This window comes from Macaca nemestrina, chromosome 1 (genome assembly GCF_043159975.1).
Source record: "Macaca nemestrina isolate mMacNem1 chromosome 1, mMacNem.hap1, whole genome shotgun sequence".
In the NCBI taxonomy this organism is placed as follows: Eukaryota; Metazoa; Chordata; class Mammalia; order Primates; family Cercopithecidae; genus Macaca; species Macaca nemestrina.
The window spans coordinates 56,842,063-56,863,176 of record NC_092125.1 but is presented as its reverse complement, the minus strand read 5'-3'; the positions used below and the strand labels follow the sequence as shown (position 1 = coordinate 56,863,176).

At 37.0% G+C, this 21,114-nt stretch overlaps 1 long non-coding RNA gene across 2 annotated transcripts; it reads left to right on the top strand.

Moving 5' to 3' along the window:
• Window positions 1-4,034: 4,034 nt before the first annotated feature.
• On the top strand, window positions 4,035-15,992 carry LOC139358108 (uncharacterized). Of its 2 annotated transcripts, none has more exons than XR_011612453.1 (3): window positions 4,035-8,096; window positions 13,627-13,781; window positions 15,652-15,992. It is a non-coding gene; the product is annotated as an uncharacterized lncRNA (long non-coding RNA). The 2 variants fall into 2 exon arrangements; XR_011612454.1 differs by lacking the exon at window positions 4,035-8,096 and adding an exon at window positions 10,070-11,706.
• The last annotated feature ends 5,122 nt before the right edge of the window (window positions 15,993-21,114 follow it).

Genomic DNA, 21,114 nt, shown 5'->3' with positions numbered 1-21,114 from the left:
ATTTACATTAAATTCAGTAATTTCTGAAGTCTAAATCTATGTTTTTCCTCCTAAAATGTGTAGCTTATTATAACCACGGTTTTTATCTAAATTTTCAAAAGTTACAATTAACTGTTAGGTGATAATAAATTCACTGTCAATGGGGATGTTGATTTATATTGTGGGGTCCATCTAGCAAAGAAGTGACATTTAGTTAAAATATGAGCTATGTAAGCATCTTTCCTGAGCCTGAGATATGGTGACTTGATGACCACTAAAATATCTGACCATCCATAGCTTTGACGCCTTGAAAGATTTCAGATTCTGTTATCACGCTTCTTCATGTAAGCAGAAAACAGTGTTATAGTGTCTTTCTCCTTGGCTAGTTACCTTAGTTGGTTATTTTATGTTTCTAATTACATTGAATTATTGGGTCCAGGCCAATATATTTATTACACTGTGAGCAAGTAAACTTTGTGTTCTACGACCCTAGGGTAAATCCTGAAATTCATCAAGATTCCTTGAAATGCAAGTATGGATGAATAAACTCCAATTCATTTCCAATTCTGGGAACTAGACTAAGATATATGCACTAATAAAGGCACTCTGGTAGCTTTATTTTTTATTCAAAAAATATTAATCCTTGGGTAGAAACAATTCACTACAAAAAAAAGCTACATTTTGCAGAAGGTCATTTCAGTTTTATTAGTACTAATGTTGGGTCTCCTTTCCTGAAATCTGAAATTAACTTGCAAGTTCTGAATTGATACTTAATCTACGCCTGCCATGCTAAGTGAGATAATTTTTAAACTGAATGTGTGAATGAATGAATGAATGAATGAATGAATGAATGAATGAGTGAACAAATAAATAAATAAAATACCTGTACTGGAACACAACTTTCAATTTAATTTACCATTCTAGTACCCTCTGCTGCCTTTTGCAGACATTATAAGTATGTTAGACTGAAAGTTGATTCAAGAAAAAAACAGAATTCTCTTTGAACTATTTTATTTCAACTGTGTATTCTCTTACATGTTATGTAGAGTTTATGTAATTTTGTTTTTGTAGAATCAAGTCTCTCATGAGAGCTTTATTTTCTTTCATTTGCATTTATTTTTATGCCTTGTCCTTGCTATTTTTATGCTCAAAGGCCATACTCAGTTATCATTTCAAATAAACAAGAGAAGATCAACTTGAATGGACTGGAACAGAGAAGAGATGTGCACATCAAACAGCACTCCGCCATTTACCAAGATGCAGTGATATAAAATTTGCTGTAATTTTTAAAGGTAATGAGAATAAAGTTTTAGTCAAAAAAGGGGAACAGATCCTTTGAATCAATGCAGAGGAAGGCTTTGAATATTGCCCAACACAAATTCGTAAATTTTCTTAAAACATTATGAGACTTGTTTGCATTTTCTTTTAGCTCATCAGCTATCATTAATGTTATTTTATGTGTGGCTCAAGACAGTTTTTCTTCCAGTATGGCCCAGGGAAGCCAAAAGATTGGACATCCCTTTTTAAAATAAATCCTCACTGAGATTTTATGTAAATGGAGTTGTAGTGACTCACAATGTTAGACATAACATCCAACAACATGTATGTTTCAATTTCCACTTCCAGAAATGGAGCAACTTTTATTGGACTTGCCCACCTTGCCACAAAATACCATCTTAAAATGGAATAAAATATGCAAGACAATACTTAAAAAAAATGGGCAACAGAAAGACAAGACTGTGATCCTTGAAAGAAAGAAAAACATATAATGAACCTTATATCCAGCCCAGGTTTCTGCCTGAAGGAACTTTCCATACTGCAGTGCAGATGCATAGACTCCAGATGGAGAACAGTGGGCCATTCTGGTAAAAGAAACAGAGATTGGAGTCTGGGATGATGAGACAGCTGGAATTTCTGGCTCAAGATATCAGTAGGGGGGAAAATACCCAGAATGGGAGGCCCCAGAAGTTTTCATGGGATTCCCTCTCAGGTTCTCTGCCAAGAGATTATTTGACACACACAGGCAGGCCTCCACAGGGTCAGAATAGTGTGGTTCCTGGGGGCAGATTGATGAGTAAAGACACTTGGTATTGTACAGTGCTAGAAAAGGTGATTTCTGGTTCATCCGGAGGGACCAAGCCTTGCTGAACACCTTGGGCATTTAGTTGCAACTTCCAAAATATTATACCTTAAAAGTAAATACCACTCTCTAATGTAAGATCTGAATCCCAGAACCAAGATCCAAACCAAAGTTTAGGGTCCTAACTTAACATAACCCATCACTTACTTGTATTTCTATAGTTCTTGTCATTTTGCATACCCATTCATATTTTTTTATTCATTCAGTAAATAGCAAGTATTCACTAAGCTCTCATTATATACATTAGGGTACAACGGTAAGCACTTTCATGTTGTTGAGTATACATAAAACATCTCCTTGGTATTTGCCTTCTTTCTCATTCTTTTAATCACTATCTGCCCACCAAAACCCAAAGCAATTTTTCTGAGCCACATCTCTGTATTTCAATTTGAATATAATTAATCTGAAACCACTATTCCCAAGCTAGAATGAATATAGCCATTATAATGGCAACTGGAAAACTCTGTAGCTGTGATCAATTGAGAAATGAAAAACAATCATAAGTGAGCAGTTCAGGCATTGTTCATAATGTCTGTAACTCATGCTTTATTTTACTATTATTGTTTCAGATTTAAAAAAAGCTTTTTCCTTTCACTCTGAAATTATAAAATGAGAAATATAAACCAATGTTTTAATGCTATATCAACTTTGTAGTAACATAAACATGTTGATATTTTGAAGTGATTCAAATACTTTTGGTCATCAAAGGGTATTTATTAGACATGTTCAACAGTTTATAGAGTTATTTGATAGACTCTTTCAATATGTACAGACATAAAAGGAACACAAATTCTTTTCTTAAAAGAATTTAAAGCATAGTTCACACATCATAATGATCACATTTCTCTCCCTAAATATTTTCAAAACAGATATTTTTACCATTTTACAGATAGAAAAACTGAGATTCATTTTATATTAAGTAATAAAATCCAGACTTCTCAGGCCCTGTCCAGCATATACTGGCTTCCAGCAAAGCAGCTCCTTGAATTTAAATTTTCAAAAGAGCTGTTTCCTATTCTAGGCTTACACACATTTGATGTTGAATTTCAAAAAGGCAAAAAGCTCTTTGTGTATGAGTTTCATTCTGGCAAACATAAGTGCATTTTGCCATAATGTGGGATGAAATGAGAAAAATTGAAAAAGTATATTAATTCTCTATTTAATTGCAATGGTATGAATTAGAGTAGAGACTCCTTACAATGCTGTAAAATAGGGTAATATATTTTCATAAAGGAATAATAAACTAAAACTACATAGAAATCAAATGAATTTCTCTATGAGTTATTAGAAGAAATTAAGGTATGTCTACTTTATTATAACAGTTCCCTAAATTTATCTAATGTTTATAATTTTGTATTGTATACTGAGATTAAAAGATGATAAGATTTCTAATATATGCTTAAAATAAACCACAAGAAATTCTAACCTCTGGAAGCTATTGTATTAGCATTAAACCCTAAACTTAAAAAAAGAAAAAAAAAAGTAACAACAGCCAAAGTCTTAAGTCTACTAATCTAAAACTAATCAGTGGCTATTTCTGAAACTATCTATCTAGGAAGAGACTCCGAGACAATTGTGTTTTGGGATTAGTGATATAAGTACTGAGATTAAAGTAATATCTTTCACTTTTGAAATCCATGTGTCCATTGGAAACCAGTGGGCCTGAAGCACCCTGACAATATTGGTGCTATACATGAAGGAATGATACCAACATTGAGCATCAAAAACAGAAGTGTACATATTAGACCAATGATTCTCAACCAGGGGATGATTCTGCTCCCAGGAGACATTTGTCAATGCCTAGAAGCATTTCTGATTGTCACAGCTTGGGCGTGTACCTAACATCTAGTGGTTAGAGACCAGGGAGGCTGCTAAACATCTGCTGAGAACAGAAAAATCCCCTATGAGAAAGAATTATCTGACCCAAAATGTCAATATTGTAGAAGTTGAGAAACTCTGAATTAAACTAGTATTAATAGTAATCACAACTTTTAAAAAGCATTGAGATAAACCTATTAACATGTGTCTTAGTTTGTGTTGTACTCTTATAACAGAATACCTGAGACTGGGTAATTTATAAAAAACAGAAATTTATTTCACACAATTCTAGAAGCTGGGGAGTCCAAGATCAAAGCACAAGCAGGTTTGGTGTCATGTAAAAGGCCTAGTCTCTGCTTTCAAGAATGTGCTTTGAGCACTGTATCCTCCAGAGGGAAGGAACACTCTTGCTCACAGAGCAGAACCATGGAAGGGCAAAGAGAAGATGAGAGAGTGGGCAAGACAAGGCCACCCTTTTGTAATGGCATCAATCTCGCCCATGAGGGTGGAGCCCCTGTAGCCTAATCACTTCTTAAAAGCCCCACTGTTAATACTTTCACGATGGCAACTAAATTTCAAACTGAGTTTTGGAGGAGGCAAACATTCAAACGACAGCAACATGTAAATAAAGTTGTTTGTAGTAGGAGTGAATTTTTAAGATTTCTTTGTTGGTAATTGAAGTGTTACCATATATGGTACATAGATTAGGTATTTTGCAATCTTTCTTGACTGAAATCAAAGGAGCCTTTGAACAGGAACAATGAGATAGCTGATATGGTAGCTCTGTGTCCAAATCATATCTCAAATTGTAATCACCACGTGTTGAGGGATGGACCTGGTAGGAGGTGATTGGATCATGGGGGTGTTTTCCCCCATGCTGTTCTCATGATAGTGAGGGGGGTTCTCATGAGATCTGATAATGTAAAAGTAGCAGTTTCCCCTGTGCTCTCTCTCTCTCCTGCTGCCTTGTGAAGAAGGTGCTTGCTTCCCCTTTGCCTTCTGTCATGAATGTAAGTTTTCTGAAGCTTCCCAAGCGAGTGGAACTGTGAGGTAATTAAACCTCTTTCCCTTATAAATTACCCAGTCTCAGGTATTTCTTTATAGTTCTGTGAAAACAGACTAATACAGAGAATGGGTACAAGGAGTGGGGAAAAGCTATAATGATAACCTGAAAATGTGGCATCTACATTAGATATGGGTAACAGGTAGAGGCTGGAACAGTTTGGAGGACTCAGAAGAAGACAGGAAGATGTGGGAATCTTTGAAACATCTTAGAGACTTGTTTAATGGTTTTGACCAAAATGCTGGTAGTGATATAGACAATGAAATTCAGGCTGAAGCAGTCTCAGATGGAGATGTGAAACTTCTTGGGAACTGGAGCAAAGGTCACTCTTGCCATGCTTTGGCACAGAGACTGGCAGCATTTTGCTCCTGCCCTAGAGATCTGTGGAATTTTGAATTTCAGAGACATAAGTTAGGGTATTTGGCAGAATAAATTTCTAAGCAGCAAGGCATTCAAGAGGTGACTTAGCTTTTTCTGAAGACATTCAGTCATATGCATTCAAAAAGAGATGGTTTGGAATTGGAACTTATTTTTGAAAGGGAAGCAGAGTGTAAAGGTTTGGAAAATTTGGAGCCTGACCATATGGTAGAAAAGAAGAAAAATCCATTTTCTTGGAAAAATTCAAGTTGGCTGCAGAAATTTGCACAAGTAACAAGAAGCCAAGACAATGGTTAAAATGTCTCCAGGGCTTGTCAGAGATCTTCACGACAGCTCCTACAATCACAAGCTCAGAGCCCTAAGAGGGAAAAATGGGCTGGGTCCAGAGCCCTGCTTCTCTGTGCAGCCCTGGAACATGGCACTGAGCATCCCAGCCACTCCAGCTCCAGTCACAGCTGACAGGGGCCAAGTTACAGGTCAGGCCATTGGTTCAGAGAGTGCAAGCCCAAGTCTTGGCAGATTCCACATGGTGTTGGGCCTGCAGGTGTTCAGAATACAAGAGTTGAATTTGGAGAACCTCTGCCTAGATTTCAGAGGATGTATGGAAATGCCTGGATGTCCAGGCAGAAGTCTGTTGCAGGAGAGAGCCCTCATGGAGATCCTCTGCTCGGGCAGTGTGGAAGGGAAATGTGGGGTTGGAACCCACACACAGAGCCCCCACTGGGGCACTGCCTAGTGGAGTTGTGGGATGGAAGAGGGCTACCATTCTCCAGACCCTAGAATGGTAGATCCACCAACAGCTTGGACCGTGTGACTAGAAAAGCCACAGGTACTCAACGTCAGTCTGTGAAAACAGCCACAGGAGCTGTACCCTGCAGAGACTCAGGGGCAGAGTTGCCCAAGATTGTGGGAGATCACGCCTTCCATCAGCGTGGCCTTGATGTGAGACAGGGAGTCAAAGGAGATTTACAGCTTTAAGATTTAATGACTGCCCAGCTGGGTTTCAGACTTTGTTTTGGCCAATTTCTCCCATTTGGAATGGAAACAATTACCCAATGTCTGTACCCCCATTGTACCTTGGAAGTAATTAACTTGCTTTTGATTTTACTGGAAAATAGGTGGAAGAGTCTTGCCTTGTCTCAGATGAGACTTTGGACTTGGACTTTTGGGTTAAAGCTGGAATGAGTTAAGACTTTAAAAGACTGTTGGAAAGGCATGATTGGTTTTGAAATGTGAAAAGAACATGAGATTTGGGAGGAGCTGGGACGAAATGATGTGGTTTGGCTCTGTATCCCCACCCCAATCTCGTCTCTGATTGTAATCTTCACCTGGTGGGAGGTGATTGGATCATGGGGGTGTTTTCCCCCATGCTGTTCTCATGATAGTGAAGGAGTTCTTATGAGAACTGATGGTGTAAATGTAACAGTTTCTCCTGTGTTCTCTCTCTTTCCTGCTGCCTTGTGAAGAAAATGCTTGCTTCCTCTATACCTTCTGCCATGATTGTAAAGTTTCCTGAGGCCTCCCCAGCCATGTGGAACTGTGAGTTAACTAAACTGCTTACCCTTTGCCCAGTCTCAGGTATTTCTTTATACTAGCAGGAAAATGAACTAATACAATAGCATGTTAGTTGTGATCAAGGTACTGTAACTTAGGACTATATTTAAATTAAGTCCATTTAAAATTTCAAGAAAACCAAATGTTTGTGCTTTTTATCATGGTTTTAAAATATAAATCATATTCTTCTGCACTTCTTTTCCCAGATAACATGCTTTAGGGGGCCAGAATCTCACTAGAAATTGCCATGAAATTTATGTAGATTAACTAAAGCTAAAAATAAAGTAGATTGATTGACCAAGTTAAAAATAGGTTCTTGCAAACTCTAGACCCTGCTCAGATGCTATTCTGAGCACATTCCTTGTTAATGTACCTGGTGCAGTGTCCTACTGAATCAGCATTTGTTGGTGAAAGTAGTATTATTGATGACCACAGCTACTTATAGCTTCAGAGCAACAGTTAATTATTAATCCCAGACCCAAATATTGTACATGTCAAAACAAAACCGTTAAATGTAACAAGGTTGTGGAAATTTTTAAAAGCTGCTCTAAATTCATACAGACTGAATGAATACTGATTTTGAGGCTGAGGATAATAGTAATGACATGAGTAGAGATGTGAAATCTATGTGAATTACACACAGTTTATGAATGCTAATGAGGAAAGAACAAGATGTAATGATTTTTTTTCCTGAACTGAATATGTACATCCTTGCTTTTACTTTGAGAAATTGTTTTTTGAGGGGTGAGCTAAATTAATAACTTGCTTTCCAATAATATATTTTTATTCACAGAAACCTTAAGTTATTCAGTCACTTTGATAAATTACTGTTTCACTCTTTCTATATAAAGTGGGAATAATATTGTGGCTTTCCCTAGATAATTCAGGGGTCAAAGGTACTATATAAAAGCATAGTATTTATTATGAAACTGGCCTTATAGCTTATAGATTTCATGATGATTTCATTTGGGCTTAGCTAATGGCTTTTCCATTATTGCTGGGTAACCAGGAGAACATGCTGGATCCTATAGAACTATCCAAACTGGAAAAATCTAAAAGGTTCCAACCACAATGGTAAATGTGTTGGCTGTGCTAGAATCCTTTGAGGGCCCTGTGGCTTATGTTGATTAATCGCCTTTCACTCCTAAGCCTTTATATTCAATAGTAAGTGTTTTAAATACTCTCTTTCTGAAGTGATTTCCAAAGCTCTTTGCAGTTCTAAAATGCTATGATACTCTATAAGTACTATTGTTTTTCTTTCTCACAAGACAGTTTCTTCCTTTGAGTAGACACTGATGAATGAATCACCTCCTGAAATACCATCAACATCAAAACAGAAATCACCCCATTGTCATAACTGCAGGTAGAAGAACTTCAGGATAGAATCAACCAGATCAGAGTTAACAAAGAAGGAATGTATACAAGACATTAAAGCACAATGCTTTTAAATGTTCCAATAAAATTGAATGTAATGTATTTTTCATATATATTTTTAATCCTTCTAATGTGAGAGGTAATTTGTGAAAGAACATGTTAAAAATAAAAACTATAACAATGAAAACTAAAGTTATTTAGAAATATAGTTCTAATGAACATACATGCTATTCTAGGACATTTTAGGCCATCTAGAAACTCTCAAACTCTACTGACTCCACTGTATCTGTGTTCTTCAGTCAGAACCTGAAGATATTTTCATGATTTCTTAAATAAGAATAAACAAAACTCTTTGTCATTAAAGATAGATTTTTTCCAGCACTTGCTTTAGAGAATGAAATGTATTGGGTATTGTATATATTTCTAAACTAATTTGTTTTCATTAAAACTATATTCTGCTCATCAAGAAAAATAAAAAGAAGGATAAGGGAAGAAAAGGGAAAAACTAAGGAAACGCTAGGTGAAAAATAAAGCAGCAGTCATTCAAAAATATTCATGGACTACAGAGAAATCTGAAGGTCTCTGCTTTTAATACTCAACATCTGCCTTTAAAAACATATCAATCACATGATCACTAGCAGCTGTTGCAATTCGACTTTTAATCAGCCATGATTTTCAAAAGAGAGAAAGAATGTCGCTGGATCAGTGGATGGAAAGTTATTGCTTAGAATGCATCAACTTGGAACTGGAAACCAATTCAAAATTTAAAAAGACAAAACTTTACTAAGCACTGTAAACACTATTATGTGTAAAGTACTGTGCTATGAACAGCATAAATGGTCGCACATGTTTGGAAGCCCGAAGAAAACAATGCAGGTTGTGACATGTATTCCAACTGATACATTTAATGTCACGTGACATGTGTTTAAAAAAAAAAAAAAACTCTACCAATCATAGCAAGGCAGGAAAACACAAAAGCATCATATATTTCAATCACAATAAATACTGACTGGAATGGATCCTCCAAATTTTAAGGGACGATTCTTCTCTAGGTATCTGTAACTCCCACCGATGCTATTGGAAATTAATAATTCGTGTGGGAGTGAGAACATCAGGGATTGTAGCAATTTTACATCTGTCAGGAAACAGGCTACTTCTGGTTTGAATTACCTACATGCTTTCTTGGAGAAAACTTGTCAGGTCTGTGCCATTTACCTTTTCATGCTGGCAACATGCTAAAAATTATTGCATTAAAGCAGGGCATGCTGTTCCAAACTAAAGAAAAAAAATGTATTTACTTCCAGCACAGGATACTTTTAAATTTATCAACCATTTGCTTCTAGAGCTGGTCACAGAGGAATCACTGGTGTTCAATAAGATCAAAAGAGAATTAGATTTACATGTGACTTACGCTGGCAAAATAGCTATTTGTTGCACCCCAGGAACACGTATATTGGGAATGTTTTCTCTAGTGTCATATTCACTGAGATCATGGTGGTGATAATGTTTTATGTGTGATGGCTAAAAAAATTTCAATTGAATTCCCTTGGAAGATGTATATTTACAGTCCGAGTTTTCCTTAAATGACAAAAACAACCAATTTATTTTTTCCTGTATTTATTATTTATTATAAATAAAAGGCATAGATGAACTATAGACATAAATATTGCATGGTGGTTAATTTTATAATGGGAAATGATTTCTCATAACTGCTCTAAATTATATCCTACAAGATTTATGAGCATAATCATGATTGTTAGCCATCATATCTTGCTCTAGAGCACAGCAAACATTTATTGAAGACATATGTGCCTATACCCTCATATTCAAATATTCTATATTCAAAAATGATGATAGATAAACATATACAAAGGTATGGCCTTTGCTTTCCTAGAGTTAAGTCATAGAACAAACAATAGGACAGTTGCAACTGGGATGCAAATGGAGATTAAGAGGAGAAAATAATGGCTTCTGTCTTGGAGTGGTAGAAAGAGTGGGATGAGTACCTGAGAAAGCTTTACTGGTGATGGGATATTTGTGTCAGCTCTGTGGTGTGTGAAGGGCATCCTAAGTAAAGGAAAGCACATAACTGGTAGCAGCGTAGGTAGCGCTGAACCAGAAGCATGGCTACAATTTAGCACAGATGTTGGAAAAAGAAAAGGGATGAAACAGAGCCCCTAAACTGTAGCTGGATTGTAAACAGTTTTTCTTGTCATGCTTTCATATGTACAACAACAACAACAACAACAAAACCTGAGAATCCATCCGAATATTATTTTCTAACTCTGCTCTGAGAAGTCATAAGATTTACATGGGGATCCATCAGTGACAAAAAATGTGGGTGAGATAAGAAGAGGAATGAGTTCCAGCATCCCAATTCCCTTACAGATTTCAGCCAGATATGAGCATCGTTTATCCACCAGATGCTATTAAAGAAAGGGTGTTGCTATTTAAGTAAAAATAAATAAATAAAGGAGTGAAGAAGTTTAAAAATCACCACATTATATTTTTGAAATGAGAAAACCACAGATAAACAATATTTCAGTTGGTTGGTTGGTTGGTTGATTGGTTGGTTAATTGGTTAGGTGGTCAGTTGGTTGGTTGGGTGGTTGCTTAGATGGTTTATAAAGCCATTCTGACAGCTGTTGAAGAATGTGTTTGAGGAGGACAGACCACTTTTGAAGGAAATGCAACAATTAATATGAGACATAATAGAAACCTAAAATAGGTCACTTGGAAAATGAAAAAAAAAGAGGGCAGACTTATCCAGATGGACTGCTTAGCACTCAATACCAAATTAGAAAGTAACATGGTTTAGAGGTGGGGGTGTACAGCAGAGATATCCAAAGTGTAAACCATGGGCCTGCAGCATCAGTATCCCTGATAGTCTCAGGGCCACCCTAAACTTCTTGAATCAGAATCACTGGGTCAGGAGCAAAGTGGGAGGAAGTAAAAATCTGTGTTATAACATATCTGCCCGATGATTTGTATGTGTGACAAAGTTGTAGAAACACCTATATAAAAGGTGAGCCAATATTCCTAGTTTAGTAAATAGAGGGGGTAGTGACTGAAAAAAAGGTATATTTGGAGACCAAGATAATTGTTACAGTTTTGGATATGTCATACTTGATATAATTCAAGGTTATCCAAGTAGAAATTAAGAAATGTGAGTCTGGATCTCAAGACAGGAGTTAGGATGGGTTATTGATGAAGGTAATACATGCTGCTTTAAGAGTAAACTCCTACATTTTAGTGTCTACACCTGCAGGCATTTGTTTTCTGTTTGTGTTAGGTCCCAATAGGTATTACTGATCGATAGGTTTCTCAAAGTTTCTCCAACAGGTGGCCTCACTGATTCACCAATTCTCTGACTGGTAGTCTCATCAGCCTCAGGATGCAGGTAAAAATGAGCATGGAAGACCATGCATGGCAAGCCCAAAAGATGTTACTTGCTGTGATATTATGAAATAGATATGTGGTCTTGGTCCACGTTTCCTAGTGTACAGCTCCTAAAACACTTGAAATCTTCAAAGTTATAAGAGTGTATTTTGTAAGCTAATAAGATGAGTGGTTAGTGGGGCTCCTAGGTAGCTTCAAGATAAGGGTTGGACACCACAAAAATCCAGCCATGATTACAGGGTTAGGACTATTAGACCCACCTCCCAACCTCCAGGGAGGGAAGAGCGATCAATGGTTGAGCTAATCAATGGCCAATAATGTAATCAATCATGCCTATGTAATGAAGCCTCCATAAAAACCCAAAAGGATAGGTTTCAGAAAGCTTCTGGATAGCTGAGCATATGGAGGCTCCTAGAGGGTAGCATGTCTGGAGAGGGTATAGAAGCTTTGCTCCCCTTCTCCTGTACCTTGCCTCCAGATGCATCTCTTCCATTTGGCTGTTCATCTGTATTCTTTGTAATATCCTTTATAATAAATGGGTAAACGTAAGTGTCTCCCTGAGTTCTATAAGCCATCCTATCAAAGTAATCAAATTGGAGAAGTAGAGTCAAAGGAACCCTGATTTGTAGCCAATCAATTAGAAGTATAGGTGACAATCTACTACTTTTGATAGGCATCTGAAGTGGGGGGCAATCTTGTGGGACTGAATCCTCAACCTATGGGATCTAACACCTGGATCAATAGTGTCAGAATGGAATTAAATTATAGGACACTTAGTTGGTGTTTACTGAAGAATTGCTTCATAAATAGGGAGAAGCCCACACATCTGGTGTCAGAAGTGTTGTGCTGTGTGACTATGTGAGAACAGGAAAACCACTTGGTTTTTCCCATTTCTATACTAGCATGCCAACTTGAATGGGATAATTCAATCATTTGGTCAAATCTTGCTGCAAGACAGGTGATAAAATATATTCTAGCTGTGAACCTAGGAAGAAGGAGACAGAGATTTAATAAAATGTCGGCCAGTCTGGGCCACTCTTGGGTACAGCAGTTTAAGAATCAGAAGTACATGGAATGCTTTTTGAAACCATGGAAGAAGACAGACTGTTCTATTTAACATGTCTTTTGCCAAAAAGCAGCATAAATATCATGATAAGACATATCGATATGCTAGTCAACTGATGAGATGTATTGCATAAGCATAAAAAAAAAAGTTCACAACACTTTCAGACACAAAGGCAGAAAATTAGGAAAATAGGAGTAAGGCCAACAATATTCAGGATATCGGAATTGATTTTGCTTTCTTTTGGAGGACAGCTCATATAGCTAAAGATTTGTCACAGTTTTTTGAGATTGAAGGAAGCACAACTAGTCATTAGGAAACCCTATTCTTATCCTAAAAAGTGATTATTGTAAAATAAATGCATACATACTGCTTTCTTGAATAGATACAATATTTATGTAAATGTCCTTTTTCATAGTATTATTTATATTTTGGCTTTTCTATGAAGCACTCAGTTTGTCTTACAGTATCTCATTCCTTTCTTAAAAAACCACATACCTAAGAGCTAAGATCGTAGATGTATTGAAAAGTGATAGAATAAGAACTTAGCTGTAAAAGGCTTTTATCCAAAGGCACAAGATAAAATCAAATCAACTGTATTAATATAGAAGGGAGTTGAAATTTCCAGTGTTGATCTTATTTGATAGCTGAAAATGATCCACACAGCATTATGTTTTTTTCTTCGGAAAACAATCAGCTTAGTGGTGAGCAGGAAGTTAAGTAACTTAAAATAATTCCTTTGTATACTATGCAGAGCATTTTCTTCATTTAGTTTTCATCTATCTTTGCAGACTTACTCACTTTATAATTCCTGGCTTACTAGTTTCTCACTGTCATTCTCCCATCCTCATCACCCAGCCCCAGCAGACCTGGAGAGAGCTTCAAGAAACTCAGAAAGCTTTGTGGAGCACATTTGAAAACAACCGAGCAAGAGAGGAAAACAAGCAGAAAGACACACAGGCTAGACTTAGAAAATGATTTAGAATGTTCTCTTCATGGCTTTTCCTAGTAAGGTAAGGGGCCAAAGTAGTTCACTCCATTGATATTTGAATATTCACCATTGTAAGCCCTTTTTCACACATGGCATGATAATATTATATAATTCAGATATGTGTTATTAGGTATAAAGGAGATAAGAACTACCTGAGACCTAATAGTATTTAATAGACTCCAAATTATCTCTATCTTGTTATCATTAGTTCCTGTGACAGCACTAGATGAAATTTCCCAGAAGAGGGAGCTGTGGTGGACTGGAGGTTTGCCCTCCCTCTACTCAGACAGGTCACACTGCTAACAGTGGGCTATGCGTTGCTATGGTTATCACAGAAAGCTGCTGAATAGGGAGGGAACAGTGACAGCTGCTGTAATGTGGAGGGGCCCTTAACCCCTGTAAACTTTTGTGAAAGTGGTTTCCTTTGTGATGAGCTTGAGATGTTACACTGCTTACTTTCGTGTTGCCAGTGTATATCCTGAGGTCAATAAACTTTCCTAAGATTGTGTGACCCAGACTGGTGTTTGCCTTCAAAACATTACCCTGGCAACCAGAGGGAAGTCTTAGCTACAGAGAGAGGTAGGGGCATCCTAGTGACCTTTTGTCTGGAATGTACCTCCCTCTCTTCTTGAGAAAATTCTAATCATATTTCAAATGTCACTTCTTTTCCTGAGGTTTGCCCTACTTGTTTCCCCAGATCATCTCAGAAAAATCATTTCCCCTTCTGTGTTCCTATTGAGCTTTAGGCCAAATCGCAAACACAAAACAACCGCTTTAAGTTGCAGTGGTAGACAAGGTAGCTACACAGCTTTGCAAATTTAGTGTCAGCACGTCTTCATCTCTCAAACTCAGGTGGGCATCTGTTCTTCCTAAAAAAGCCAGGATACGACAAAGCCTATTTCAATTAAACTGTAGGCCAAAGGGATGTGAGGAACAAAAGATGCAAAGAAGAGAAACAAAGTCACACAAATAGAAAGGTTATCACTGCATCAATAATTCACCAGTGGCAGGCCTTTAGAAGGTTTACTGGGAGGAAGTAACTCAGTTATACACAAAGAGTAAATAATCTGAATTTAAATGAATACCAAAAACGTCAAAAAGGGCAATTTTTCTGCAAATAACCAAGAGAAACTCTAAAATAAAGAACTCATATTCCAATCCAGATTAATACTTATCCAGAAAATGTTGAGATCTTGTACTTCAAAGAAAAAGGAAGGAAAACTATCTTTAGTTATGATGGTGGTTTCTGTTTGTTTTGGTTGTGATATTATTATATTATTTTTAACTAATGTCTAATAATGAAAAGTATATTAATAGCTATTAATAACATTTATTGATAGTTTATGATGTGCCAGGTATTTTATTGTATACTAAGGACTTCACATCGACTATACAACCAAGTATTTTTATTGTTGATATTTTTCAAGTGAGAATATTGAGACTTAGAAAGGTTAAGTTACTGGCTGAATGTGACAAAGCGAGGCCAGTTACAAAAGGTAGGATTGAAGTCATGCCTTCTGGGTTAAAAATGTGCTCCCTTTACCTCACCATTATATTATATTGTGAGGACTTTTATGTGAACATCTATAATACTGTTTACCATCATCATAACTTGTATCCTCGGTGGAGGAGAAGACAGGGGCAAGGGTCAGGGCAATTATACCACAAAGCAACGAAAATACTGATGGGGCAAGCTCCTCCAAGGGAGATAAATGGATGGGTACAAGAGGACAATGACTTGACAAGGGACAGAAGAATCTTCTAAGCCAAAGAGAGCAGAATTGACTGAGTGGGAGCATAAATCAGTGCCTTCCTGTGAGCAGTGGCTTGGAGACCCAAGCTGGTTCCCTCATGCTACCCCATGATGTCATGGGGTAGTGCTTTGTTTCCAGGTGTCCGAATGAAAGAGAGAGAGTGGAGAAGGTACACCTGTTGTTGACTGACTTAGACAGAAGTTCTCTGCTCACCGTCCTTCAGTGAGAATTGCTCACATGACCAGACCCATATGTATGTGGGAAAAGAAAACACGGCCATTTGGTGAGATCTAAAATTCTAACAAATCCATTAATGGTTATAACCCAACAGTTGATTTGTTTTCTGCTTATTTCTCCAGCCCCAATCTAACCAAACCAGTCTTCTCTTTATCTATTTTTGACACCAAGACTCCACTTGACAGTCTTCGCAGGTATTGTTTCCCTTCCTTTTTCAGTAGTTAATTCCTGCATATCTTACAGAGTGCCTTTTTTTTTTTTTTTTTTTTTTTTTTTTTGAGACAGAGTCTCGCTCTGTAGCCCAGGCTGGAGTGCAGTGGCCGGATCTCAGCTCACTGCAAGCTCCGCCTCCCGGGTTTACGCCATTCTCCGGCCTCAGCCGCCCGAGTAGCTGGGACTACAGGCGCCCGCCACCTCGCCCGGCTAGTTTTTTTTTTTTTTTTTTTTTTTTTTGTATTTCTTAGTAGAGACGGGGTTTCACCGTGTTAGCCGGGATGGTCTCGATCTCCTGACCTCGTGATCCGCCCGTCTCGGCCTCCCAAAGTGCTGGGAATACAGGCTTGAGCCACCGCGCCCGGCCCAGAGTGCCTTTTAATTACATCTTCAGGGAAGACTTTTTTGGCTCGACCAAATCCTAGATAAGGTTCTCATAACACCACCTACCATTTTTGGTTTCAGTATCAATTTTATACTTTGTAATTATTTGACTAATTTTTTTCTCCCCTTCTACTAATAGACTGTAATTTGAATGGGAGCTGTCTTTTTGGTTCATTGTTTTGTTTTTAGAGATTTACAATAGTAGATACTTAATAAATGCTAGCTGACTGAATGATTGACTGACTGGCTGAATAAATAAATACATAAATGATTGACTGACTGGCTGAATAAATAAATACATAGTATCTTTATTAGCATTTTATCACTAGAAGCTTTCAAAGAGTAGAATATCACTTGTCAAAAATGCTATAGAAGAACTGGTATTTGAAACCAATGGATTATTCATTTATTTATTCATTACATACATTTTGAGTGTCTGTACTGTTAGGGATTATGAGGCACTGGAGACCAATTTGGAACTCAGAGAAACTTTCCATCAATCACCATGCTTGCCTTCATCTGGTCTTTGAACACTCTTCCTTCTACCTGGAGCCCTCCTTCACTGTGCCTTTTTCTTTTTTCTCTAACTAATTTTTAAACACCCCAGGAGTCTCAGCTTAAGTGAATTTCATCCAGGTACATCCATGACTCCCAAAATCTGTTTTAAAGGCACTATGTGTCACTTGTATGTTAGTTATCATGGGGTATATAGGATGGGTGAAAACAGGTGTGGCAGACCACTGCTGCTCCCCCAATGTCCACCCTTCTCCACTGACATATCATGAACTTTTAGCTGAGCACAGAGCCACCCAGTTAAAGACCACATTTTCCATCCTTCCTGCAGCTAGGTGGCTTCTTGCAGCTGGGCTGGCCACAGGACTACACATTGATGAAAGAGATGGGCGTAGATGTATGTATGATCCTTTCAGGTCTTTTCCTTGTTTATGATTGTCCATAAAGTCCCCTGATCCCTTCTCCCTTTCTTCTGGCTGTAGTAATAGCAAAAATTGGAGCAGACTTCTCGGGCCTATAAGTGTGGGGCATGGCCCTACCAATCCACAAACATACAGGAGAGAAATGCACATTTGCTTATTTATTTCATTATACTTTGGGGTTTGTTAACAGAAGCTTAGCTTATAATCTGACTAGTGCAACAGAGATCATATTTGTAAAGTTTATATTCGTATCCACTTCTTGATGCGTTGGATCTGGCGGATAGTAGGAACCTAATAACTATTTATTGAATAAATGAATGAGTGGTTTGGTAATGTCAAAATGAGGGGTGTGATGATTCAGGCTGGGAAATGGCCAGTCTCCAGGTAATAATACGAACCAAGAAATACATATTAGGCTTGATTATTCCTTGCATAGAGAGACACATAACCTAGATGAATATATATTTATATATGATATATATTTAATAAACATTATATATTTCAATAAATATTAGGCATATTATATTAAATATATAGCAGACATTAATATATACTATATTATATATTATATCATTCATGTTGTTATAATTTAGTATGTTATAAATGTCATTAAATTATAATTTTATTATATTATACATATTATAATATAGATAATACATATATAAAACATATTATTTTCCTTAGAGGAAATCAGTTCATTATTTAAAGACTGAAGGAAAAATTGTGATGCATAGGCTGAAAGGCAGAGAATAAAACAGATTTCAGCAAATTGTTAAGTTATTAACTGTTTGGTGATTTTTCTAAAAAATGAAAACTCATATTTAAGTAATAGCAATCTGTGAGAATCCTGAGGGACAGCAGTACAGTTTCTTTCTTTATTCTTTAATAATTGGTGTTTTAGTTTTCCTATTGGAGACACTTGGCTTAATTTTGGTGTCCTATGTTTACCTCCCCAACTTGGCAGCAGTACCTTTTCGTAGACTCTTCAATCTAGGGCTAGAATTGGGTATTATCATTGGAAACAGAACAATGCTAATTTTCTTTATTCCGTTTTTTTTCCCATTCTTATTTAGACTTAGTTCATTTTTAATCATTCTGTTATTTTTTTGTGAGTGCAGCCATATTTTTAAATATATGCATACTTACACAAGATCTACTTAATGGTAACAGGAAGGACCTCCAGAGCATCTGCCCCAGTTACTTATCAGGTCACTTTTTATCCTCTAAATATAGATTATTCATTGCTATCACTATTTTTCTTTGTAGTCTATCTTTATTCTCTCCAGTGGTGATCACTACGACCTCTATGCAGTTATTTCACTGATGAATCAATCCATATAATAATCTGACAAAAATCTTAAAATGACTTTTTCAGGTTTAGGTAGCGGATTACTGCAATGTAATGATTACTGAATTTGAAATATATGCAATTCATGTAGATGCTGAGTGTTAGGAAAATCTCAGAGTTCAGGAAAGGAAGTCTTCGTTGAGATGGTATTACCAAAGTAATAACTGCTAGGCCTCCTCAGGCCTTGTCGTGGATGTCCTAGAACATTACTTCTACCACATCTTATTGGTAGAAGCCAGTCCCAAGGTAAACTTCAATTTCAGTAACAGGAAAAACAGTCTACGAATGAAATTGAGGAGTGCCAGGGAGTAGCAGTTGGTGCCCATCTTTGCAAACTATTTACTATACACAGCACACTCTTGAAGTCCAGAAATTTGTCTTCCATTATTTCAGAAACATATGCTTGAATATTCAGTTTCCTCCATTTTCCTCTTTATTTACCACACTCTTGCACATATGGGATCCCACTGTCCATTTTCTATAAATATCATTTTCCTATTATATAAAATATTTTAAAATACAGATTTAAAGTTTTTTTCTCTCCTATAATTTTTCTTCAGGTTCCTAATTAAATTTTTAACTCCTCTTTCATTTTGCAACTTGATGGCTTTTTCTCTTTCATTTACTTTCTGGTATCTGTCAGTTCAATATTTTAAATTTTATTCTCTTCTTTGAACACTTGTAGCTCTACTTTAACTAGAATTCAAATTGCCATTTTCATAAATCTGTTTGAGTTTTTGAAGGGTGACTTGGGTCATGGTATCCATTTACTTCCTGGTGATGATAATTTTATATCTGTGTTCAACAACCACCTTTTTTTTTTTTTTTTTTCATTTCTACCTCTTTTGGGAGGTAATAGTTTTGCAGAGATTGTATTTTGTTTCTTTTTTGAGTATTTTTGAATGGACCATCAATTTGTGGAAGAATATTGTAAGATACAATTTCTTTGCTGTCAGTAGGATATTCTCTAATAAAAGGTTTTGTTTATGTGTGTGAAAGTTGATTTAAATTTTCCTTCTATTTTCAGCTATTAAATATCAGCAGCTGCATATAGCTTATAAATCCCACATTTTTCACTCTATCTTTTAGTTGCATAGACAATGCACTTACACTCTTCCTCTCTCCTCTGGATGTGTGCTTTCTATACATGCTCAGCTACAATTCTCTCTCTCTCTTTTTTTTTTTTTCTGAGACAGAGTTTTGCTCTTGTTGCCCAGTCTGGAGTGCAATGGTATGATCTTGGCTCACCGCAACCTCCGCCTCCCAGGTTCAAGGATTCTCCTGCCTCAGCCTCCCAAGTAGCTGGGATTACAGGCACATGCTACCACACCCAGCTAATTTTGTATTTTTAGTAGAGACCAGGTTTCACCATGTTGGTCAGGTTGGTCTCGAACTCCTGACCTCAAGTAATCCACCCGCCTCGGCCTCCCAAAGTGCTGGGATTACAGGCATGAGCCACTGCACTGGGCCCCCTCAGCTACAAGCTACAATTCTTAATCTCCTTCTCACCCTTTCCCTCCTTCTGCTGCTTCCTCACGCCCTTGTTACCCTCAGGCCTCTTCCACAGGCACCAACATGGCCCAGTATCATCATTCCAAGCAATGACTTCACAGTTTTATCCTTTGGGAGATGTGATACTGTTGGGGAAGTCTGTTCTTTTCCACTTTTTTCCTGATTGTCTTCTCCCAATATCATCACTCACCCTAGTTGTCGTCATATACATTTCATATATACTCTCTTACAATCAGTGATGTTAATACTTTTTTAAAAGCTCCAAATTGCCTGTGTAAATATTGTAGCTACAGCATTAAAAAAATTCTTCTATTGTCTCTTATACCTACAATTAGGAGCTGCATAACAACATTTCAGTCAATGATGGACCGTACGTACGTTGCTGCTCCTGTAAGGTTATAATATCATGTTTTTACTATACCTTTTTATGTTCAGATATATTTAGATACATAAATACATCCTATTGCATTACAATTACCTACAATGTTCAGTGCAGTAACATGCTGTACAGGTTTGAGGCCTAAGAGCAACAGACTGTACCATACAGTTTAGGTGTAGAGTGGCCTATACTATCTAGGTTTGTGGAAGTATACTCTGATGTTCTCACAATGACAAAAGAGCCTAACAATGCATTTCTCAGAATATCTCCCCATCATTAAATGTCTCATGACTGTATATATGTATTTATGCACACACACACACACACACACACACACAGACTAAATATATGAGGTAAACAAATGAGGCCACAGAATTCATAGGCACGATTCAAAGAATTCAATGTATGAACACCCAGTACCCAGCTGGTATTCTGAAAGAAACAGAATATTAATAGACCTTTGATGCTCCTGTGTGATTTTATCAATAGCATGCTCCTTCCCCCTGTCCACAGGTAAGCATGTCCTGAAGGCTGTATCATTAGTTTGTTTGTTTATATTTTTAGAACACCGATGTGTATACATGCATGCATAC